The sequence below is a fragment of the Panthera leo genome, chromosome F2 (assembly GCF_018350215.1).
Source record: "Panthera leo isolate Ple1 chromosome F2, P.leo_Ple1_pat1.1, whole genome shotgun sequence".
Classification (NCBI taxonomy): Eukaryota; Metazoa; Chordata; class Mammalia; order Carnivora; family Felidae; genus Panthera; species Panthera leo.
In genome coordinates, this window is record NC_056695.1 from 51,151,826 (window position 1) to 51,164,132 (window position 12,307).

Consider the following 12,307-nt stretch of genomic DNA (forward strand, 5'->3'; position numbering starts at 1 on the left):
CAGCGATCCAATTTATCAGATAGCTATTTCATATTCTAAATTATAAATTTTAAAGAAAAAACATGCACGTGAACTTATTCTAGTTTTGCACTAGCTAGAATTGGGTTTTTACCTTTTTTAACCCACTCTCACTCTGCTAGAAATCTATTAGATATAGTTTAAAGAAGAATTAATAACCCAAGATCCATCCTATGATTTAAAAATTAGGCTCATAACTAACTCTATCAATAAATTCAAAGCTGTCATGCTATTAATGAAATTAGTGTGAACCTTATATTGGCTTTGACCAATTTATCTCTTAAAGGGTTAATATTTAGTATTGATTAGAAAAGGAATACATGAGCCTAAAATTTGTCTATACCATAGTGAGATACATGTTGCATTATTTCATTATGTAATAGATAATAGAAAAAAGAACTCAAGAATTTGGAAGGAATATTCAACTTCCCAAGAGTCCTATTAATTTAAGCAAGGTAAATGCATTTGTTTTGAAGACTGAATAATGAATTTGTTTGTGTAAGGGTTCTAAAATAAAGAAGGAAATTAGTCTAATAATGTAGATTTGTACTTCAAACATTAGTCTAGAAGAAATAAAAAATAGCAAATATGTTCCCAATTTTGCATTAATTATTAACTCAGATAGCAGAGCCCATGAGATTCCAGACACTGAATAATGAACAGTCATTTGTGTCAAATCTATAATTTGTTTATTTGTAGGGGAGATCTTTTCCTTATGAATGGGAACTAAATATATTTTAGACTTCAAAGACAGCTCATGGAAAAAGGAAAGCTTTTCACCATGCTAACATTTTCATTTATCATTTCAGTAACCTTGGAGGTAAAACTTACCTTTAATGTTAATCTAAAATATAAATCTTAAGGATGAATTATTTTTAAAAGATACCACTCAAAACAGAAGAAGGGCAAAAACGATTAATATACATTTCATTGATTTTAAGATGAACTTTTTTCATGTTCTACTATTGCTGAAGTCAAAATAAGTCTTCAAATCAATAATGTGTCATAGTGTAATTGGAAGTGTTTTTTACCTCTCAAGGTGGTACAAAAAAATCATTGTTAATCTTAAATTAATGATTTTTAGATTCAGTGAAATATATGATCTGTTTTCTGCCTTACTTTGTTTAAAGTGAATGGATGTTTCTCTACTTGTATTGCCTCTGCCTCTTTTTCCTGGCTTTTATTTTATTTGTTTATTTATATTTTTAAAGTTTATTTATTTATTTTGAGAGAGTGGGTGAGACCGAACATGAGAGGGGGAGGGGCAGAGAGAGAGGAGAGATTGAATCCCAAGCAGGCTTCCTGCTGTCAGTATAGAACCTGAGGCGGGGCTCGATTTCACAAATGATGAGATCATGACCTAAGTTGAAATCAAGAGTTGGACACTTAACCAAGTGAGGCACCCAGGTGCCCCTTTCCTAGCTTTTAAAAATGTATTTTAAAGAATCTACTTTTCCCTAATATTTGTATGAATATTGTTGGGTATTGTGTGTGGATGTATACATGACTTTTTACATATATATATCACGTAAATAAATACACAATTTTATAGTTAGACATATTATAGAATATGCTCAAATTAAGTTGAAGTTATTTCATTAGGGGGAAGAAGCAATAGATGGGAAATACTTAGTATAAGGGTGAGGAAATTCATGCAGTATTTGGATAGTCATGTGTTGTTACTAACAGTGGTAGCTCATTGCACAATGACTTGGAGGCAGCCATCTTGACATTGACTGAAACAGCAACATGAAGGTGAAAACCTTACTTGGATGTCATGTTCCAAAGTCATTTTAATATGCCTTCTCAGCTATATCCGAATGATGCCAATAATAGTAACGCCAGTTTCTAAAAACTAAACCTGGTCTGCCTGAACCTTATTTTTATAATGTAAAATGATTATATAAGTTTTTCTGTACCACTGTGGTAAGCACTTGTTTCTCATATATATTATTGATTGCTATAACTCGGTCATTTCATTTTGCCATGTCACTTGTATTTTCAAAATTACTTGCAACGGCTACTGGAACAAGGTCAGTCATAGAGAAAGACTTATGCTGTATTCTTCCCCTGTAATTTCTCACTGTCCCTGATATGGTTGCAACAATGTTATTTAACTGGCTGATTGACTTAGAGGATCCAGTCTTCAGCCCGCTTATAAATAATGTCAGAATAAATAACCCATTTTAGGTAGTAGGCAAACTGGTTACATGACATTTTCTAGTTGTTATTATTTCAGTATTCACACTGAAATTCAAATTATTCAGTATTCACATTTCATCTGGATATTTTGACTATACATGCACAAGTGTTTATTTGATTCTCTCCTTATGTCCTTCACAAAAGGAAATGTCTTAAAACTTTTTTAGAATACAATTTATAACAATTTTTAAGATAGGAAGATAAATCAAAAGCCACATAGACATTGGCCACAATGAAGGGAGATAAATAATGGTTGCCAGACCTAAGCATTGACCTTAGTTCTATGGTGTCTTGTACTTAGGCTCAAAAATATAATAATAAAAAAAAGCAGTAACATTCATGTTATCTGATAAAAGTAAGTATGTATCTCTATCAGTCCCTCTACAAATAGAATGCTTTGACTATGATGTTCAAAATAGATTTGTCAGGGAGCGTGAGGGTGGCTCAGTCGGTTAGGTGTCTGACTTCACCTCAGGTCATGATCTCACAGCTTGTGAGTTCGAGCCCCGTGTCAGGCTCTGTGCTGACAGCTCACGGCCTGGAAACTGCTTCGGATTCTGTATCTCTGTCTCTCCACCCCTTCCTGGCTCATGCTCATGCTTTGTCTCTGTCTCTCTCTCTCAAAAATAAACATTAAAAAAAATTAAAAAATAGATTTGTCAGTTACTTACTTACATGTAGCTAAATGAGTAATATCATGAAATTCAACACATGAATAAAGCAGAACTGATATTTATAAATTATACTTTCTTATCAAGAATAAATTAGGTGAAGTCTATAGAATTCACTTTCTTTACAACTCTAGTGGTTTAATGATCTTTCCTTTTTTGGAGTTTCTGTTAATTTATTTTGTTGAAGAGACAAAAGTATGTTGAATAGCATAGCACAGATATTCCATATACTGCTTCAAAATGGCCTTTAAGTATAGTGTCTTCATTCTCACTAGAATTACAGTATAGAATTTCAAAATGTAAATATTGTTAATTACTCCATGGCTGTCACAGAAATTGAGCATATACATGTATATACATGCACATACATTCAATTTCTATCACAGAAATGATACATACATACATATATTCAATTTCTATATATATTCGATCAACACACACGCACACACGCACACACGCACACACGCGGCCACATTCATGTTGCTTTCACCAAAATGTACAAAGCAACAATTCACTTTTGTTGAAACCTTAACAACTGTAATGTGGCTAGTTAAAAGTCAGTCTCCAAGCCCTGTCGTTCCCAGCTGACAAAGATACACAGAGAGCCTACTGAACTCTACAGAGCGGTGGAGCCTTCTGAATCATTGAGGAATCTTTTTGGCCTACAGCAACAAGCTGTTAGATGTGAGTAGTTCACCCAGGTGTAAACCTCTGCGTCTGAAGTTCAATATCTCATTAATTCCTGAAAGTGTTAAGATTTTTAAATTTTTTTTTAACGTTTATTTATTTTTGAGACAGAGACAGAGCATGAACAGGGGAGGGACAGAGAGAGAGGGAGACACAGAATCTGAAACAGGCTCCAGGCTCTGAGCTGTCAGCACAGAGCCCGACGCGGGGCTCAAACTCACAGACCGTGAGATCATGACCTGAGCCGAAGTTGGATGCTTAACTGACCAAGCCACCCAGGCGCCCCGAAAGTGTTAAGATTTTTAAAGTCCAAAAACAAGAAGAAGCTGTCATTTTATGTTATTTTAATGTCAAGTCTTAAATGACAGTCAATTCTGATAGACTTTCCAATTTCAAACCATGTCCACAACAAAGTTTTGTTTTTAAAGAAATTCTGATTTCAAATTGCATGATAAATTCATGGGTGATGCAAGTTTCTCAGATCAGTTACAATAGGAGAGATTTTGGGCATGAAACTCAATGGGATCTTGGTAACTCAGACTGCCTGACATTAGAGCAAATGAATGGCTACAAAATTTGACTCAGAATAAGACATTTGCACAGTCCAAAACATAGTACACAGTATTTAATCAGTAGAGCCAGCTTAGCGCTGGCCCAGCAATAACAAATTTTTGAGATGTATGAGACTAGTAAGATTACTCCTGTAGGTGAGATGATCAGCAAGAAGTTCTAGGAGAATAGAGGTACTTGGAGCCAGACAAGTTAATGATAGCATTAGAAAATGTGATTTGCTCATTCACACCACAGTTCCAGTCACTGGCTGGAAAATGTCCTCATGCCTTCATTTGCTAGAAGGATCCATTCCTCTAGTCGGACACTAGCAAGAAATAGGCAGAAAATCAGGTTCTTATACAGATAGATTGAGACTATCTCAAGGAAGAGTTTAGTACTGGAGGAAACTACCATGCAGGGGGAGGAAAGAAGTTCGTAAGACTAAGCCAGTATTTCAGACTCTAGGAATGCTCAGGTGCTACGTCTTAAGCTCTGGGCAAGGTTTATTGCAGAGCCTTCTAGGCGATGGTGTTGAAATGCCTGATTTACTTACCGTTGTATGTACTTTTGACTCAGAAATCATGCAAGATTGAGTCTCAAGGTAGAGACATCGGTGGAGTGATTACAAAGGTAGGGGCTAGCAGATTTTAGTGAAGAGTTACAGTTTTCCTGACCAGTTAATAAGAACACAATGTCACAATTGTGTCCAGAGCATGTAACAAAAGCACAAAAAGAGTAGCTAACCAAACGTGGCTTCGTTTTTCCTGCTTAACATGAAATTAGAAACCTTGCAGTCTGGGTTGGTTGCATCTGCCCCTGTATACCATCAAAAGCTCAGTTGCCTTACCGCTTCCATATCTTACACACATCTTTTCCTCTCATCGTCACAAGAAGACTGCCCATTATATCCCATATTCCTGGCAGGAAGACTTTCTTTTTTGTTCATCAAAGAAAGCTATCTCTAACATCTCATCATCTAGAGAGAGAACACATGACTATCCTTAACTGCTGAGAGATTATTATCTCTAGTACATTGCTTCCCTGAACACAATTTGTTATGTTAGTAAAAAAGAAGAGTTAAGTGGATATTAGGTGGACACCTTCATTGTCTGGCATGAATGGCTTATATATATTTACTATATATTTTGCTTTTTGGAATACAAGAAATTCATGATGAAATGGGTGGAGAAATTATTGCAGAAATCCTAGCTAGGAGGACATTACTTAAAAACAACACTAAGCTTGAGGATCATTTACTGCCTACCTATGAAAATATAATATGCAATCATTTTGGATTTTATAAGCTGTTAAAAACCACAAATATATGGATGTGAATGAAGGTACAGGCTCCATTCGTAATACCCAATATAAAAAAGAGGGGTATTACATATCTCTGAATCATCAGGCATCATACATTGTTTTGATGCAAATACAGGATTTATACATTTTAAATATTTTTTTTAATGATTTTGGAGATAGTAGCACAATATAATTTGACATCTCCTGTGAGAGATGACATTGAATTTATAATGCTACACTGAAGACATTATGGGGATAAAAACATCCTAACAATCAATTACATTTCTCAGAGAGATGAAACAGACAGGCACATAGACATAGCTTTGTAATAGTTCCTTTTAAAACAATGGTATTCAGGTTTATATCTCTAAATATTAAAGTACCACCACAGAATATAATATTTAAAATCTAGAAAAGGAACAGTGGCAGTTGATAACATTTCAAGGCTACATACGTGATCTAAAATTCAACTGTTTAAAGGTACCTTGGTTTAAGGAACAAATTGAGACTTTTTAGGACTTTGCAGGACTTGAAGGACATATAATTCCTCTCTGCTCTCCAGAAGACTGGAGTGAAGAATGAAAACCAAGGAAACAAAACTGATCCAACACTATTCTTAGTCACTGCTATAAAATGATAGAAGACAAAACAAGATTTAATCTTGTGCTGATAGTTTCTTTCCTCACAGATGGTATCCATTGATTTATCTTTATTGTCCTATTAGAAGAGACCTTGACAATAAAGTCACACAGGAATGCTGACCCACTCAGCTGTGGAGGCTAGGTGATTTGATATCAAACAAAATGGAAAATAAGGTATGATGGGAGTGTTTTTGCTGACAGAAACTGAGTTGGTGAAATATATGTTTCAGGACATAAATTAGTTAACATAAAGATTACTTGGCAGTCGATGTGAAGGGAATAGTCCATGAGGCATACAAAACACCATTATCTGAATTGTGTGTTTTGCAGAGGAAAATTCTCAAATTCTCTAAATGTGTCTTATGATATTTTTCACCTGACTGACTAAAAATGATCACATTTAGCTTTTTCAAGCTAATGTAAACTTATAGTTTTACTGTGATGTTTTGAATGAAATTGTGTGTATAAAATTCTTATCCTGGTCCTACTAGTAGTGAACATTCAATAAGTGGCAGTTACAGTTAATATTTCATAACCATAAGGTCAACTAATCTTTGGCCAAACAGGAAAGAATATCCATTGGAAAAAAATTCTCTTCCACAAATGAGGTTGGGAAAACTGGACAGCGACATGCAGAAGAATGAATCTGGACCACTTTCTTATACCATACACAAAAATAAATTCAAAATGGATGAAAGACCTAAATGTGAAACAGGGAACCATCAAAATCTTAGAGGACAATGCAAGCAGCAACCTCTTTGACCTCAGCTGGAGCAACTTCTTACTAGACATGTCGCTGAAGGCCAGGGAAACAAAAGTAAACATGAACTACTGGGACCTCCTCAAGATAAAAATCTTCTGCACAGTGAAGGAAACAATCAACAAAACTAAAAGGCAGCCTATGGAATAGGAGAAGTTATTTGCAAATGACATATCTGATAAAGGGTTAGTACCACAAATCTGTAAAGAACTTATCAAACTCAACACCCAAAGAACAAATAAGCCAGTGAAGAAATGGGCAGAAGACATGAACAGACACTTTTCTGAAGAAGACATCCAGATGGCTAACAGACACATGAAAAGATGCTCAACATCGCTCATCATCAGGGACATATAAATTGAAACCCCAATGAGATACCAACTCACACTTGTCAGAATGGCTAAAATTAACAACACAAGAAACAACAAGTGTTGGTGAGGATGTGGAGAAAGGGGAACCCTCTTGCACTGTTGGTAGACTGCAAACTGGTGCAGCCACCCTGGAGAACAGCATGGAGGTTCCTCAAAAGGTTAAAAATAGAACTATGCTATGATTCAGCAATTATACTTCTAGGTATTTCCCTAAAGGATAGAAAAATACAGTTTTGAAGGGGTACATGTCCCAATGTTCACAGTAGCATTATCAACAATAGCCAAACTATGGAGAAAACCCAAATGACCACTGACTGATGAATGGATAAAGAAGAGGTAGTGTATATATGCAATAAAATATTACTCAGCCATCAAAAGAATGCGATCTTGCCATTTGCAATGACGTGGATGGACCTAAAGTGTATTATGTTAAGTGAAATAAGTCATTCAGAGAAAGAAAAACAAATACTGTATGATTTCACACACATGTGAAATTTAAGAACCAAAACAGATGAACATATTCGAGGGAGAGAAAAAGAGAGAGGGAAACAAACCGTAAGAAACTCTGAAAGATAGAGAACAAAGTGAGGGTTGATGGAGGGAGTTGGTTGGGAATGGACTAGATGGGTGGTAGGTATTAAGAAAGGTACTTGTGACGAGCCCTGGGTGTTAGGTGTAAGTGATGAATCACTGAATTCTATTTCTGAAACCAATACTGCACTGTATGTTAACTAACTGGAATTTAAATACAAATTTGAAAAGAAAAAAATTATATTAAGAATATAAATTATAATAGCTTTAGAATATTTTTCACACTTGTTCTTAAAATGGTTTTTCTTTTTCTTTTTTCAATCACCTTTATTGAATGTACTTAACATACAATATAGTGCAAATATTTTAAGTGAACAGTTCAATAAGCTTTGACAAATGTATATACCAGGTTAACACTGCTCCAGTATAGGTACAAACCATTTCCATCACCAGAGAAAGTTTCTTCATACATTTACAGTCAACCCTCCATCCCTAAACCACTGATTTTATTTCTATCGTGATTTAAAGTTTTAGACTTTCAAATAATTGAAATAGCATTGTACTTACATTTTTATGCCTGACTTATTTCTCTTGGTATAATGTTTAGATATTTATTTATGTGTGTGCCAGTAGTCTGTTCATCTTTATTTCTGAGGAACCTTCTGTTATATGAATATTCCACAATTTGTGTATACACTCACATGTTGATGAATGTTTGGGTGATTTCCTGTCTGGAAAACAAATAAAGTTACTATGAACGTCGGTAAACAAATCTTGTCGACACATGTTTTTACTTCTCTTGGGTAAATAACTTACAGTGGAAATGCTAGGACATTGAGTAGGAATATATTTAACTTTATGAAAAATTGCCTATTTTCCAAATTGGTTGGACCACTTAATTAATTACCATCATCAATGTATGATGGTTCCATTTGCTTTAAATTTTTATCAGTATTTGGTCTTGTCAGTTTTTTATTCTTTTTCATGGGTATGCAGTGGTGTCACCTTATTGGTTTTGTTGATGACTAATGTTGAGTATTTTATGATGTACTTATTGGTCATTTGTGTATCTACTTTTTGTAAAGTTTCTTTCTGAGACTTTTGCCCATTATTGTTGAGTTGCTCTTCTTTATATAAATTGCTGTGTATATTTAAATAGGAGTCTTTTGTCAGCTAAATGTTTGCAAATATTTTCTCTCATTTTGTGGCTTGACTTCTCATTTTTTTAACAGTGTATTTTGAAGAGCACAAGTATTTAATTTTAATGACATCTAACATCTATTTTTTATGATTAGTGCTTTTTGTGTCCTGTTTAATAAATCTTTGCCTACCCCAAGTTCATTACTTCTCTTTCTATGCTACAATTTTGAATTCTATTGACTTACCTTCAGGTTCATGGATCTTCCTGCTTTTGTGCCAAATATGCTTGAAATTTAAGTACCAGTTGTCTAAGACTTTTTGTTTTTTAGCCCAGGCCCCAATTTGCCAAGCTGCCAAAGGGGCTGAATGCTATATTATATTATATGTTGAATTGGATCAGGCTTTAGTTACAACAGTTTCCAAAACATTTTGAAAGTGAATTCAGCCTCCCCTTCCAGGAGGGCACTGGAACTAAAGATGACAATACTGCCGGACCTCAAAACTGTGTGACCTTGAACCTGCTAGATAGACCTACAACCTGGATGGTTGTAGATGTAGATGTAGATGTAGATGTAGATGTAGATGTAGATGTAGATGTAGATCTCATGGGAGATCTAGAGATCTTGGGACCAAGTTTTTTTGCAGACTCTGAGATTTCTATACCATAAGCTATGGGATTTTCAAGGCTGAGGGGCTGTGAGACTGGAAGGTCTTGACACTGAGATGGCAAGACAACAGACTGGACTGGAGGAGCTGGATTCTATGAGAGTCACTGACAGTGAGATGTTAAGACAAGAGACTGAGGGGTGCCTGGGTGGCTCAGTCGGTTAAGTGTTTGACTCTTGATTTGTCATGATCTCACAGTTCATGATTTTCAGCCCCACCAGCCCCATGTCGGGCTCAGAGCTGATAGTGTGGAGCCTGCTTGGGATTCTCTCACTCTCCCTCCCTCTCTGTCCCTCCCCCACCCACTCTCTCTCTCTCTCTCTCTCTGTCTGAAAATAAATAAGCATTTTTTTAAAAAGACAAGAAACTGATATATTCAGATATCGGAATTGTGATACTCTGAAACCGGAGAGATTTTTCTCTTTCCAGCCATCCCCAACCTCTGACAACTCTGCAAAACTTGTGTGTAAATGCATTACTTGGCAGAAGAACATTATCCTTGAGTTTGGACTTTTTCCGGATCAAAGCCTGACACACTAGACCACAGCTTTGCCAGAAGTTTGCCCGGTTTCTCCTCACACAAGACAAGATTTTCATTTTGCAGAAGGCTTGTTCTAGGCCTGACCTCTGCCTTCACCACAGTTTCTGCCATGAGTGTCAGGTGTGAAAGCTTCCTCCCTCTGCTCCCTTGTTACTGTGGGAGGCCTCATCCCTTTGAGTTCACTGCTTTTAGGTTTCAGGTTTCTTTGTGTCCACGTCTCTTTGATGAAAATATGTAATTTTTTTGAGTGAAATGTTTACATTTATATGGAAATATGCACTAAAACAGAATGAGTCAATGAAACTTTGCCAAAGCAGAATCACAAACTTTCATTGGAGAGGTCTGGTCAGCTAGCAGCAGTGATCCTCAAGCAAAAAGACCAGGGAGAAGCCAGGAGACCTCTGTTCAAACGTCTCTTTTCATGATACCCCAAGTCACTTCTCCTACACATACACCCACACAGATTTAGGAGTATGGGCATGTTCCTCAGGTGCAAATACTTTTAGTTTTTGTAATAAATATAAAATTGGCAGTGCTTATATACCACAGCACAGACAATATTTCAGACTTACTATGAATATTTCTGTCTATATATCTCATTCAGAATATATAAACTTGTTTATGCAGGAATTGTTTATTGTTTCAGTGGGAGTAAAAGGTATTTCATATCCTTCTACATCCCACTGGTAGTGGAAAATCAAGGTTTCCCAACTTTGCAGGTATTTGGAGAATGTGGAGCCCATTTGCTCCAACCTTTCACAGAGAGTCCCCTGATGTCAGTAGTTGAGACAGATTCAATCACAGAGTATGGTGGACTCTTAAATTGCTTACTTCAATTGGGCTTTCCTTGTCTTTGTGGTGAATAGTGACTGAGAAGTGTGCCAAATCTGGATTTTAAGCAGAAAAGTTTTAGCATTATAGTTCTGCATTGGAATCAGTCTCTAATATAAAATTGAGGCTTCCATTTCCCCTACATCATTTATTTTGTCATTTGAACTGAACATTGGAAATAGAGGAATTTGCAACTTATGTATAAGGTATCATTTGGGAATAGAACTCCCCAGGCAGAGGCTTATTGCCTCTTAGTTCATTTAGGATCATTTTTTATTCTTTTTTCTTTTCAGTTGGACGTTGAAAATGGAGCTATCTAACATAGCTGCTATTGTACTATTTTTTAACGTTATATATAGAATGAATATTCTAAATGGGTTAGACCTTGAAAGCTGGGAGTAGGAAATGAGCATTGTGTCATGGAGAAAAGAGAAGGATTTAATTACTGCCTGTCGACAGCATTGTTAGAGTAGTTACTGACAGGAGAAGACGTCAGAAAAGAAATAGAAAAAGGAAGGTCACTCCTGAGTGTTCTTATAAAGCATTTATCATTTCACAACATAGAACATTTTTAGTACATCTTTTTCTGATATGATAAAATGTTAGAGGAAGATGTCCTCAAGATACTGTGCTAAATAATTCCACTGTCCTTTTTTTTCTTTTTTCTTTCTTTCTTTCTTTTCTTTCTTTTTTTTTTTTTTTTACCACCTGCAATGTTCATAATAGTGACATGCCAGAAGAAAAATTACAGGTTTGTCTTGAGCTCCCCCTAAGGATTAGTCCCAATAGCAATATGGCATATATAATATTCCACAGTTTGTGTGTTAGTGTGTTGATTTATATATATAGTCTTCTCTGTTTCTGACTAAAATTTCTGAAGGAAAACCAATTTTAAGATGGCCACCAAGGACAGATTCTCAATATTCAATATAAATGTGTTATAAACAAAGTCTAATATATTCATTAAAGTTCTTACATCTGGAATTTATGTTTCTAAAATTAAAGTATATGATGGACGCTTTGACTTTGAAATTGTAGAGTAGATTGATGAACAGTGAAATCCCCTCTGGCACCCCATGTTTAAGGGAAGGCACAGACATGCACAAGTGAATCAATCTTCTGAGGATAGATGCACTTCTTCCTATGAACATTTCTTCCTTTCAACATTCTGTGGTTTAAATTTTTTATGAAAAATGGGCACAAAGAAAAACTATTCGAATTCTAAATTTTTAGTTATAATTATTGTAGTATACATTACTTCTAGCATCAATTCAAAGACATTGTCATCTTTTTATTCCTTTGTATGTTTTTCATTTGTATCAATATTCTTTTTGAATTTTATCTTCTCCTTGAAGATAAAGACACAAATACCTCATAAATTCTCAATAAAAGTAAGT